The sequence below is a fragment of the Etheostoma cragini genome, chromosome 5, assembly GCF_013103735.1.
Source record: "Etheostoma cragini isolate CJK2018 chromosome 5, CSU_Ecrag_1.0, whole genome shotgun sequence".
NCBI classification, from domain to species: domain Eukaryota; kingdom Metazoa; phylum Chordata; class Actinopteri; order Perciformes; family Percidae; genus Etheostoma; species Etheostoma cragini.
In genome coordinates this window covers 15,514,424-15,527,428 of record NC_048411.1, presented here as the reverse complement: position 1 = coordinate 15,527,428, position 13,005 = coordinate 15,514,424, and the positions used below count along the sequence as shown (strand labels likewise).

Genomic DNA, 13,005 nt, shown 5'->3' with positions numbered 1-13,005 from the left:
TATTGCTTTACAGTTTAGACTGTTGTGATTATGCTAACTAGAAGCGTGTCTGAAGAGCCCAGTCTGTGGTCTTTAGTTCACCCCTGCGCTAGGTAAACCCTATCCAGGAGGCATTTTATCCTCTCTGCCTTTCTCCTACTCTACCCATCATCAAAAGAAGAAAGGAGAGAGACAAAAAAGGAAAAAGCCTGGCGTGCATAAATGAAAGTTCAACAAGGTTCAATGAAACACTTATACAATTTGCTGCAATATAGTGGGGTTTTATAATCTCATTATCATCTTAGTGCCAGATTTGCCCACGAGGGCTGTTCTTTATTCACTCTTATTAGCTCCTCAGATTTGTCCATTTGTCCTTCTGCTACCCGCTTCACAGCCAATCACTGGCACAGTATCGCTAATAAATACCCCCTCCTACTCATGTTTTCTCCACTTTTAATATTTCTCTTGCCATACCTCCTACTGCTTTATTTAGGCTTTTTTACTTTTACTTGCTGTGGGGCAAACACCAAGCATTTTGTTCAGCAGTCTGATAATAACTGTATATATTTTATTCTATAGACGTTACAGTAAATTAAATAGGCTGTAACACGGTAGGTGCTGGTCTACTGATGCCTCAATTGGTTAGTTTGTGTGACTTTGGTGAACCCAAACTAGCTCTTTGAAACAGCAAAGTCACACCAAAACACAAACTAACCAACTCCTATGTTCTGCGAAGTAAACTTACTGTTGTCAATGGAGGCTTGTGGGTTGAAGAGAGCTTAGATAACGGCTTCAGTTCCTGACACTTCTTTCATGACAGGGAAAATTGTTAAAACATTTTAGAAACCAATTTTACTGTACATATTAACATTATGACCATTTCGTAATGTTTCTTGCTGGACATTTAAATCTCTGTAAATGTTGGATAAATGGCACCAACACAGATGCACAGTGCACTGTTTGTTTACTCCTATAGTATTTTAATCGGTTTCATGTTGAAGGCTCTGAGTATGCAGAGGCAGATGGGGGAGCTAATGTACAGGTTTACAGTAGAGCAGGTCACAGGCTGCTTTTGAATCCCCAAGCCTCTGAGCCGCTCTGCGTAGTGTCCATCCCTGGTCACTCAGAGGGCATCCCCAGATTAGTGCTTCACGGACATGGATCTCATTTGCCCATATGGCCTCTTCTCATTGACTCCATATAGGCTCTAATCCGCCCAGCCTTTACCTCTGACCTCGACATGTGGTGAACCACTTAGAAAAAAGAACACACAAAGCGTGCATATACCACATTTGACGGTTACCGGATCAAGTGTAAAGACGAGGATGAAAATTGTGTATTCTTGATCATCACTGACTGTATGGGATTCTACAGTTGGTACCAGATTGCATTGTGGTTTAGTAAAAAAGCAGGAAAAACCTTATTAACATGCTGTGTTCTTGTGGCTGTAGACCAATGTTAGTTGCATTCCCTGTTGTGGAATTAATCCATTAAGCCTGAGTGGGGCATGGCAAATCCTAACCATTGCTGGCATTATAACTCTTAGCAATCACCTTCATCCTAAAGTCTACCAGTATCACTGTGCCCTCACTAAAAAAGTGTAAGTTACCACCCAACAAGTATAACAGCTATGCTATCCATGTAGCAACATCCCTCTGATGATACATATCATCATTATTGGAATTGACCTTGTCTGTGAGAAGATGAGAGGAATACCAAGCTAAATATGGAACCCAACACCTTAATAGCAGCAAGTTTTTTTTTTTAACTTTTAATTTTCAATAACTGATGTGTGCATTTTTTATACTTCTGACACACATAATACTAGTTCAGTCTATGTATTGTTAATGCTTACAACGGCTCTTACTAGGTGAATTTAGTTGATGGGATAAAGTAGATTAGAGCAGGGAGAGGTTAATCTATTGATAATCATTTGAGTGTCATTATAAAGCCTCATAAATGTGGCACACTGACGAAAAGAAAAGAAAAGAAGAAGCTAATTCATTGCTCACAGCTTATTTATTCTTGATTAATAACGTGAATGTGACTGTGCAATATACCTTAAATGACAAGGAAGGAAAACAAACCCACAAAAGCTGATAGATGTTTTTTTCTTTTCTTTGCAGTGGTATTTATCAACATTTTCATTTTTGTCAGCATTAATGAATTCCAGTTATACATTTAAAGCTGTTGACACGTGTTGATTTGTAACATTAGACAAACTGCTAATTTTGGGTTTGTATTGCCCTAAAACAGGTCAATTGGAGTTTTGGTGTACTCTTATCTTAATTACCTACAGTGGTGATACATTTGTAAAATGACTCCAAATACAGCCATGGTAATTATATTGTGGTGCAAACAGAATGCTGCTCCTCACTTTTAATTAGATTTTATGATTGTGGCTCCCAGAAGTGTGTAATGTGTGTAATTAGGTGCACATTTCATTTTTTGTTATTATTCTACTGATCTTCTACTGTGCTTTGTTGGGCTTGTTATACATTTCTTTATAAATGGTTAGTGTACAGTATGTTCATGAGGTCAGTTCATAAGGTTTAGCTGTTAATTATCACACACACACACACACACACACACACACACACACACACGGTGTATGCCAAACTCCTAGATTGAAGAACTCCATGAAGAAACATGGAATCTGTAAGAATGTATTTGGAATGCATATAATTGCGATGCGAAGAGATGATTAGAAAATGAAAGGAAAAAAATCACCCTTGAAAGTCCTTGAGTCATAATCAGCCTCAAATTATGTTTATTTTTCAAATTTTTGCTGAGAAAAGAAAATTGCATCTTATTTATATAATTATGTAAATAAAAGTAATTTTGAATATGCAGCAATGACCTTGGATCCTTCCTGTGCTCCATGTTGACAGATAAAAACTTTATTAACCAGCCATCTCCAGGACAGGAGACAAACCGCCGTGAAACCGATGTGCGCTGGTATTAGAGAAATGTGGCAATTAGAGGATGATTTTTTCCCCAGTGAAAGCACTAAGCAGTAGAAAGGGGTAATAAACACAGCTTGTTTGTAGCGTAGGAAGCAGCAATTATAAAGTGCTTGGAGAGTTGTTGTGCTTATTGTGGCTGGGAGTAATGAGATAGCATGTGCTGATCCCTCACTGATGCTATGGCTTGTAATCCTCAACCCTTTTCTCCCCTGTTCTCTTTTTATCCACCAACATCCTCTGACCATCGCTGGCCTGTCACTGCTCTGGGCAGCACCATGCAACCTTTGACCTGTGTGTCAGCTGACTTTTCAGCTCTGAAAACGTTCTGGCACTGAGTGGAAGCAACAGGGCATTAAATGTGTCACAAAGTGCAGCATAGTTTGTTTTTCTTAATGTGCAACTACGTGGATTTGTTTTACCACCAAACCAATCAGTCTGTAAACAATTGCCTTGATTTTTAAATGGTCTAATTTAAAATGTTGTTAGTCTCACTTGTTTTACTCTGCATATATACATTTTACATATTTTTATGTAAAATTACTCTTAAGTGGCCTCTCAAATTGAAATGACTTCAAGCCAAGGGAACCCATTTGGGAACCTTGTTATATAGGGAACATTTTGTCTATATCTGGATTTTAAGTTATGTCTATTGGTTAAGTTATATCATTTCTGTTTATATTTTTTTAGTCACTTTCTGTCCATCCTTCATCAAAACTATTAGCATCATTGTGACAGGTCATGTTGAGAGATGTGGTTTGGTGGCGTGAGCTTTGTTACTTGGGTGAAGATATGTGTGCATGCATTCCTGCATTTACAGATACTCACCTACACTTGTGTGTATATCCTCCCAAGAAGAAGAAGAATGCTGTGTGTACTGGCGTGTTATCTGGTTGACCTAGAGACAGACTGGTTATCACCTCTGTGAGCCTCTCAGGGCTAAACTACAAAGCCAGCGGAAAAACACCACTTCTGCTTTCCCCCCTGCCTCTGCATCTGTGTGCTGGTCAGCCAGTGTGTCCACCCACTGCAGGGCACAGCTCCTATCTAATCACCATGGACAGGCCACTTGTCTGTATACACACACACACACACACACACACACTAAACAAATGCTCACAGATTCAAATGCACACAGACATGCTCAGAGATAGCCCTACACATGTAGACAGACTTAGTGATACACCCCTGCAGACACATGCACACACACGTATACACCCACTTGCTGATAATCACAGACAAACTCACATTGATTGGGCCTGCTCTGGCTTCCCAGATATGACTAGCTGTTACCGTCAAATGTGAGTGTGGCCCAGAGGGCACATAAAGGGGTCTAAGGCCAAGTGCTAGACATGCAGATCAGGTAGCGGAGGGCGCCACAAGGTTGGGCGGGGGGCCTTAGCGCCTAGAGAAAATAAATTAGGCCCCCTGTTTCCGAGGGAGATGCCCCTTCCCTATCCTTGAGCCGAAGTCACCTGACTGCTGTGTGGCTCTGGCCTTCATTCCAACCACCTCCACCCTGCCTTGTCCCTAGTTCATACCCCAACAGAATATACAGCCACAGAGGAGACAGCTTGAGATGCAAAAGGGTGGGGTCAGTATTCGGAGGCGCAAATTCCAAATCCATCTTCGGCGCCATTTTAATCTCCCTTTGTTTGGCTTATGAAATGCTTTTTTCTTTTCTTTCAGAGTGCATGCAAGCCGACCTTCTGATGTTACATAGTGCAGCTCCCCCTTGCCCCCAACCCTGCCCTCTGAACAACATGTGGCCAGATAACAAAACCCTAAACAAAAGAGGTAGATTGCCAGAGCAGAAGAAAGGTGGGGGCTTGCACTTTGTGTCTGCAACACTTCATGAGTGCTAAGCGAGGTTGGCACCAGTTGTTGGAGCAGAGTCGAGGAGAATCGGGAGGAAGTGAATTGCGTTTGGCACCAGACTGCTATCAGCCAGTAATTAGTATAGCTAACATCCCAGATGAAGGAGTCAAGTCTAGGTCAGGGTAAAAAACTTCAAGGGTCTTAGCGGGTAAGGGTTGGAGGCCAAGCCATGCCCACTCCCCTCCCTGAATATAAACTCATGCCGTGCCTGCTCAGATTTGCTGAAATCTGTTTTGACCTTTGACCTTAAGGTGTCGCAGCCAGTCACATGTCTGGCTGGCTCCTGTAGACCACGCTAGATGTGTTCATATTAGATTGGCTCAGTAGTTCCTACTTAAGACCTGCCCAACCTGACCCAACTCAGAGATTTAGTCTTACACACGATGAGGCTTTTGACAAAGATGTTACCTTACAGCTTAAACCCAGCTTGGCATTCCTGCCCTGTTCTGGCCCCAGGATCAACCTTTTTCTGTCACACCCCTCAAACCAATCAACAGAGAAATGAATGCATGTATGGATGAACGGTTAGATGAGAGAGAAATTGTTTTCTACTAAAATTCCGGAAATCACACTGTAATCTCTTTAATATATGGCAAGCTTGGTGTGTATTTTATGTATGAACTTATGTGTGTGTAAGGATGCATGTACGGGTCACAGTGCATTCATTCCTGGTTCCTTATAAAACCTGTAATCCTCTAATGCAACAATAATCTCTTTTAATGCATTGAATATAAGTCGACAAATCACATGATAACAAAGTGATATAAAAATGTTTCTTTCAAATGACAGGGCACACCAAGGATTTATCTCGAGGGTCTAATCGTAGCTGACACTCAGTATTTGTTATGTTGACCATGTCATAAGGTTTATGTCCAATGTTAGCCTGTAACCTTCACACAGCAGGGGCTGAACGCTCAGCAACCCTCTAAAATTGGAGACATAAACACAACAGCTTTAGTCTTAAAATAAAACCTCAGAAATACCTCGTAGACCATAAGCAGTATTGATTCATATGAGCTATAAATTAAAATGCACGTCTTTGTATTCTATAAATTGTAATCAGGAATATCTGTGTGTTCTTCCGTATCCAATACTTAAGACTCTGAGGAGTTGAGATAAACAAGGTTCTACTGCAAAAAAAAGTTTGAACTATTTGAACTTTGGTGCATTTCATTCATTCCGCGTGCTATTTGTGGTACTTTTCATCTTTTGAATCCTGGCCTAGTTTCTGTATCTTGTTTGCTCGAAAACATGAGCTAAGCTGTGGTGCACAAACCACCTATTAGATCACTGCACTGTAGGTCTGACCTATGAACAGCTAAGCCCCTGCCCCTTCCCCCCGGTAAACTTCTCACTCCAGTCCACCCGCCCCCACCTGCCTGCTCCATGACCTGCACAATCCACGTCCCGTCTTGGAAATGGTATCATGGTGTTTGGCTCATCGTCCTTGTCTTTCTCCATACTGTAATCCTATTTGCGCTGTCATGTGTTGTTCACAGATGGTGAGTGTGTGTGTATGTAGTATGTGTGCATGTGTGCACCAAGGCGATTTGACGCCCATCACACTCACAGCTGTTTGGACTAGCTCACTGGCCCTATTGTCTCTCCCACACATCCCGGAGAGGGTGGTCCTTCACAAACACACACACCAAGGGCCATAACCACACAATCGCCTAGAGGGGTGTAGAAAAAGAAATGAGAGTGGTAACAACGCTGTCAGGGTTCTAAGGTTCACCCCTTCTTCCTTCACTTTCCCCTCCTTCAGTAATGCTCCTCCGTAATACCATCCCTTCACTTGCCGTAATGAACATGTTAAGCCAAATGACGGAATGAGTGCGAAATGGGGTAGGGAGATGTAGTGTGTGGGAGTTGGGGGGGCAGGTGGAGCGGGGTTGTGGGGCGGGAGGCATTGAGTTCCCACTCATTGTTGAGTCTTGGGCAAGAGGGAGAAAGCGCAGCAGGGGGTGAGGTCCTTGGCAGGGCTCCAAAAGTTGGCGTCTCTGCGTCCACATTTAGTTCCAGCTGAGTGGGCATGGCCGCACTGCCTTCACTCTGACCTCTCAACCGAGGACCACTGCTTGCCTGTTTCCACCACCCCTTTTGATTTATCCCTTTCTTCTCCCTCTAACCCTCTCCTCCTCCTTTGTATTTTGGAAATGGCTTCATAACAGCCAAAACAGAGATGTTTCTAAATTGATTTGTCAAAGCAATGGGAGAAGTTTGTGATCAGACAACCAGTGGGTTGCTTTTGCGGTTGCTTTTGTATTAAATATGGTGCAATCTATCATTCACCGCTTGATAAAAAGAAAAATCTTGAAACTATTTAATTTTTTTCTGTTGTCAAAAAACTACGCTTAAGGCTTTTTTACGATTGTGTTTTTGTTAAATAGCGTTTGAGATATGCGTTCCACAAAAAGAAAGGTTTGTGTTGTGCTGTCATTTGACTGCTAATTGGGATTTCCCTTGTGTGAAATTGTTGGATTTCATTTGTTGACAAAAGGTAAGTGATGTTTAAATAGATAATCAATGAGATAATACTGATAATGATGTGAAAAAGCAGCTCACCGACACAACACATTTTTTCATTTTGACACATTTTTGCTTTGGAATTCTAGGTGAAAGTCCTTTATATTTTAACTTACAATTTGCAATATGTTTGAGGTTTAATTAATCTTGGTATCAATGTTTGGTTTATTACATTTGCATAAAGATTTTCAACATAATGGGATAATTGCAGAAATTGTACAATTGTACAATGCAGCACAAATGTTGAAGTAAGTTTTGAACAGGTTGTGTTTATTTTATGAATAGCTACAACAGGCCTTGAAGTGGAAGAGTAGGGATCGCAGGGTTTCTCTTGCTGTTTGACCTCCTTCCCCTACATTTGAGGACTTTCTCTCAAGGTGGTGCCCTTACAACTCAGAGAATGTTAGTGTTGGAGCAATAACACTGTCCAGTAGTTCGTTGGGAAGTAAAGGACTTCCAGCAACAAACTTTATGAAGATGAATCTCAGTCGTTTTTCTCTCTTCTGTACTGCTATCTGTCTCTTTCCTTTCCATCGTTCTTTGGCAGATATTCATCTTGTTTTTTTAAACCTTTGCATATGTCCATCTTTTCTCGATTTTCATAATTTCTCCGTACTTTGTTCCATTTCCCTCTTTCAGAGACATTTTTTAGATTTTGTGATTTCTTAATTTCATATTTCAAAGTGAAATTTCAGCTAATTACTTAGAAAACCTTCTTATTTACCACTACCATCTCCAAGCTAGGAGTTTGTGTCTCTTGGTCTTATTTTTCTGATATTGTGTCGTTGTAAATTTGTGTGTGAATGGAAAATTTAGAGAACATTTAGCGACAAAGGAAGATTTTTGGGGCATTTTTAGGCCTTTATTATAAGAGAACAGGTTAGTCATGATAGGGGAAAGTGAAGGGAATAACAGGCATCAAAGGGCCGCAGGTCAGAGACGAACCTGCGGCCGTTGTGTTGAGGACTGAGCCTCTGTATATGAGTGTGCACGCTCTACCAGCTGATTTACAGTTAAATTTAATACATTTGTAAAGTTAAAACCTTGTCTTGGCAGAGGTCCTGTCTTACACAGTTGTTTGCCAGTGCTGAAACTAACAATTATTTTCATTTTATGTATAGTTCTAAATACTAGGTTAAAGTAATCTTCTGTTGGACAACTAAATGATCTACTGCATCTAGTTCTGAAAAACATTGTCATGTTTTTTAAGTACTAAAGCAATGATAAGTAAAGGGTGAATAAAACCTTCAATTTAGGAGATTATTTTCCCTGTATCATTTTAATTATACAGGGATAATCATCTAGCCTTTTTTAATCCGCCTTTTTACTTTTCTTTTTTCAAACAAAATCCATAAATTTAATTTCAAAAAGTTTGTTTCAGCTTCTGGAGCTTGTCTGTTCTGTACTGCTTCACAGACGTTGAACAAGATGGGCACCCGGCCAAACCTGGAAGAGTCAATAGCTGTTATACGGGCAAATGCTTGCAGACAAGCAGATTTTGGGAGCCCTAATGAATTGCACCTGTATTGATCTCCATGGGAAATGCTTGTATGATACAAGAATAATTTAAAGAGAAAAAACACTGGTTTGAATGTGACTATGGAGGTGGAGGTGAGGTTGTTGGCAACGTGTTTGTGCAGACTTTTTCAGAATGCAGATATTGGGATCAAGATTGGGTATTGACGAGATAGGGGGCCGGGTGACTGAGCCACAGAAGCTTGAAATAAACTGTCGGCGGCACACGGCCAGTCATTACAGTGAAGCCGCCTGGCCCTGCTCAACCTTGAGCCAGTCGATAAGCTATTATAACCATGCAAATTGTGGCCAAATCAGAGACCTGACATATTGGTATTATATTCCTGTGCAGCCACCGGGTTATGCATCATTATTGGGAGCCTGAAACAATATGCATTATGCTCCCTTGGTCTTTAGTGTGTAGACTCATGAGGGGATAACACTGCCATGGACAGAAGGACAATAATATTGTGTATGTGTGTTTTGGGAGCATTTCATTTTTTGTCAATGGTAAAAATTGAACACCCCAATAAGTTTCTACATGCCAACCTCTTGTGCCATATCTTTTCATGCTATTATTTTTATTATTATTATTATTGTTATTGTTATCATTATATTATTATTTTTTTATCCGAATATTTCCTCTTAATCTGACTCCACCCACCTAGTCTCTCTCTTTGTCTCTGTTTCTCCTCTTTCAGCGTGACGGCAGCCTGCCAGGTCATTTGCTCTCAGTGACAGTGTGATGCATTCAGCGGGCCAGAGTTTGGATGATGTAATTTGGGCTAAAGGCTGTGTAAACACTGCTGTGACCTTGGTTTTAGATTTGTCAATAGGGCTGGGTTGGAGAACAGAGAAGAGGATTGTGTGTGATTGAGAGCAATGTGCCTTGGCTCTGATAGCTGAAAGTCTCTAGCTGACTAACCGATCTGATAACCTGAGATCCCTCAGCCTTACCTCGGACCCAAGCTCCACTTATTCAACCATCTTCCTGCTCCCTCTCTTTGTCAAAGCTCCTGGCTTACTTCTGCTCCACTAATTTCTCTTTACTTTTATTGTACTTGCTCTTTCCTGAACAGTCGTTACAGACGTCTCCTTATGTTCTCGCTACCCTTCTCTTTTCTCCTCTCCAACACTGTTCCTTTCTTCTTTGATAGCAGTGTCTCTGCCCTTCTCCCCACAGCTTGTCTACTGTCTGCCCTCATCTTCTCCGCCATGGTGCTTTACTCTGTTTCTGCTGTCATCTGTCCTACGCTGCTCTTCATGAGCTCCTGAGGTCGACACAAGTAAACACCGGCTGACAGCCCAGACAACACAGAGCTATTGATCTGGTTTAGTGGGAGAGGTGGTGGGTCTAGAAGAGGGTTATGACCTCCAGGTCTAGACTACACCGTCCTGGGTCCTTCAGTTCAGGGAGGTTAGGAAAAATTGAGTATTGGGTCAGTCAATGTTGATCCACTGAGAATGCCTCGGGGCTACCAGGGCTGCAGGTGCAAGGCTTCAACGTTTGGTCCGGTAAATGATACGATACAAAGATACAGTTTGAGACAGCAATAGGAAACAGTGTTTTTAATGTTACATTTTTAATTTAAACCCCTAGTTTTTTTTTAATGTAGAGACATAAAAAATATCAAGAGCTGCAATATTACAGTAGTGGTGTTTTATAAAGCCAGAGCTCATGTTCCCCTGTTACTGTGCTTTGTTTAAGCTTTAACAAGGTCCATTTACCCCTTGCAATTTTTCAAACGCATCCACCAATGAGAAATTATACAAATTAAGATTTAGAGCAACTTTAATTGCCATTGAATGCATGCTCAAACACTCACATTGCATGGATACTGTGAAGCTGCTATATAGTGTTCTCATACACATTAATGCTTTTGTTATGATTTTTGTCCGTGGATTAGAATAGGATACATTGTAATTCATATTGGGCTGGTATTACTTTTGTTATCACAGCTGAAATAGTGGTAATAAAAGCCTGACATTTATTTATGATTAGTTATGACCTGTCCATTGTTAATTTCTTCTCAGTGTCCAATAAATTGATCATACATCACATACGTTCTCCGTCTTGTGCAGCCCACAAATGATTTTTACAATTGCACAGCTGCAAGGAAATAATTTGTCCTGTTCTTTTCTTCATTATGCTTTTGTTAGGGTTGGGGCTGTCAGTGGATCAGTGTGCTAGTGAGATTTCATTGTGTTTAGGTTGTGCTAGTTTGCTGTTCTCTACCAGTAACAGGGCGGTGCAACAGTAATCATGTGTTGAATCCTAGATGGCCTCTTACAGTTTGATGCCATCTTTTGTGAAACTTTTTTCTAAACTGGTGGTGGCTTTTAAACAGAGATGGTAAAATTACTTACTTCCCGTACTCAAGTAGAAGTACAGATACTTGTGCTAAAAAATATTCTTGTAAAAGTAGAAGTACTTATCTAACTTCTTTACTCAAGTAAAAGTAACAAAGTGCAGGCTTTGAAATGTACTTAAATATAAAAGTAAAAGCCTTGCGAATGACCAACCATTTTTTATGCAAAGCTACCTGGATCACACAAATATTACTTGAGTGCACGCTGAGGAACTTCAGTGGACATGGAAAACGGCTCTTTATAGGCCATTGGCAACATACTAAATGGATGTCTGCCAATAGGCCTAAAACATCACATATAATATGATTATTGTGACAGAGAGTGGGACTTCAGGTTAATACGATTCTGACGGATTAGCAAGATATGAATTAAATTGTGAATCTGTCAGAATTCACAGATCCAGTGTCTCTTTTTTAATCTTCCCCTTAACATTTAAAGGAATCTACATGTATGTGTGTGTGCTCAAATATGACTTCTGGAAAGAAAATAAAGGATAATATGTGAACTACTAAACATAAATTTGTTAAGAAGTTCCCCATACTTTTAGAGTTACGTAGCACATTTGCCAGGAGTCATTCCGTTGCCTACTATCTCAGACATCTCTCTCAGATAAGGCAGAGGTTGGTTGGGAATGTCTTGCTGCTTGTCTGCCGAATGGGATTCGCGTTTTCTTCATTTTCAATCATGTCGCCGTCCATACTACTGAAGTGATTTGTGGCGAATGAATGCCGCCAAATCTGTCAAGTTGTATTGTAGTGGTGCCTCAAGTGCAACATATTCCCATGCAAGTAGATTGAATTTGGTATTGATGACGTTAAAAATAAAAACGTTAGCTCCACTGAAATTATTTGAAACTAAAGTAACGAGCCAATTTGGTAAAATGTAAAGAGTAGAAAGTACCGATATTTGTTTTAAAATGCAAAGACTAAAAGAAAAAGTTGGCACAAAAATGAATAGAGTAAAGTAAAAATAGCTGAAAACTCTACTTGAATACAGTAACAAAGTATTTGTACTTAGTTACTTACCATCTCTGCTTCTTAAACCAACTACCTGGCTGACTTTGTGCTTCCTTTCTCAACCTGACCTTTCAATTTCCAAAGTGTGAGTTCTTCAGTGGTTTCCCTCTTACATTTGATCCATTGCTTTCTCTATTTGTCTACTCCATGTTGCGAGCCTTTGTGTTCACTTTCTGACATCGAAGAAACTTTCCAGCAACATTTGCAGGGCATCGGGATGTGGTCTTTGAATCTTTCAAAATACACATTTCTAAGGGACCAGGGCTTATCAGATATAAGGGCCATTCAGTGGCCATTTTAGATAGAAGCCTGTTTAACAGCTCGGGGCGGTGCAACTGATGTTTGAGAATACACAAATTTGTTCCACCGAGTTCTGCGTGCAATGGCTCGCAGATGGGCAGCGATTAATCAGAGAGGTAACTGTGAAGTAGTTTGCAATTAGACTGGAAAGCTCTGAGGCATGCTAATTGAATCAGAAAATTAGCAACAGCTCTGTTCTGAGCTTTAATAGGCTAGCTTTCGCTTGCAGCAGGTGCTTGCCCACTCAGCTGTGGAACAAGGTATTTAAGTCACATTAGCAGCAGTAAAAATATTCCTTGATATGGAACAGTTAGATTTTCTGCTTATTTTCACTTCCCATGTCACCAACAAGAGCCAAACAGCGAGTCAGTCAGCGCAGCCGGCTTGTGGCACAAACACAACGGCTCAGAATAAGTCGGGAAGTGTTGCGTAAAAAAAAAAAATGAAGAAATAAAAAT

General features: G+C 40.6%; 1 protein-coding gene across 1 annotated transcript in view; it reads left to right on the top strand.

The window, feature by feature from the left end:
• fam172a (family with sequence similarity 172 member A) overlaps positions 1 to 13,005 on the top strand; it is a 155,880-nt gene that overhangs the window by 117,799 nt on the left and 25,076 nt on the right. The window lies entirely within an intron of this gene.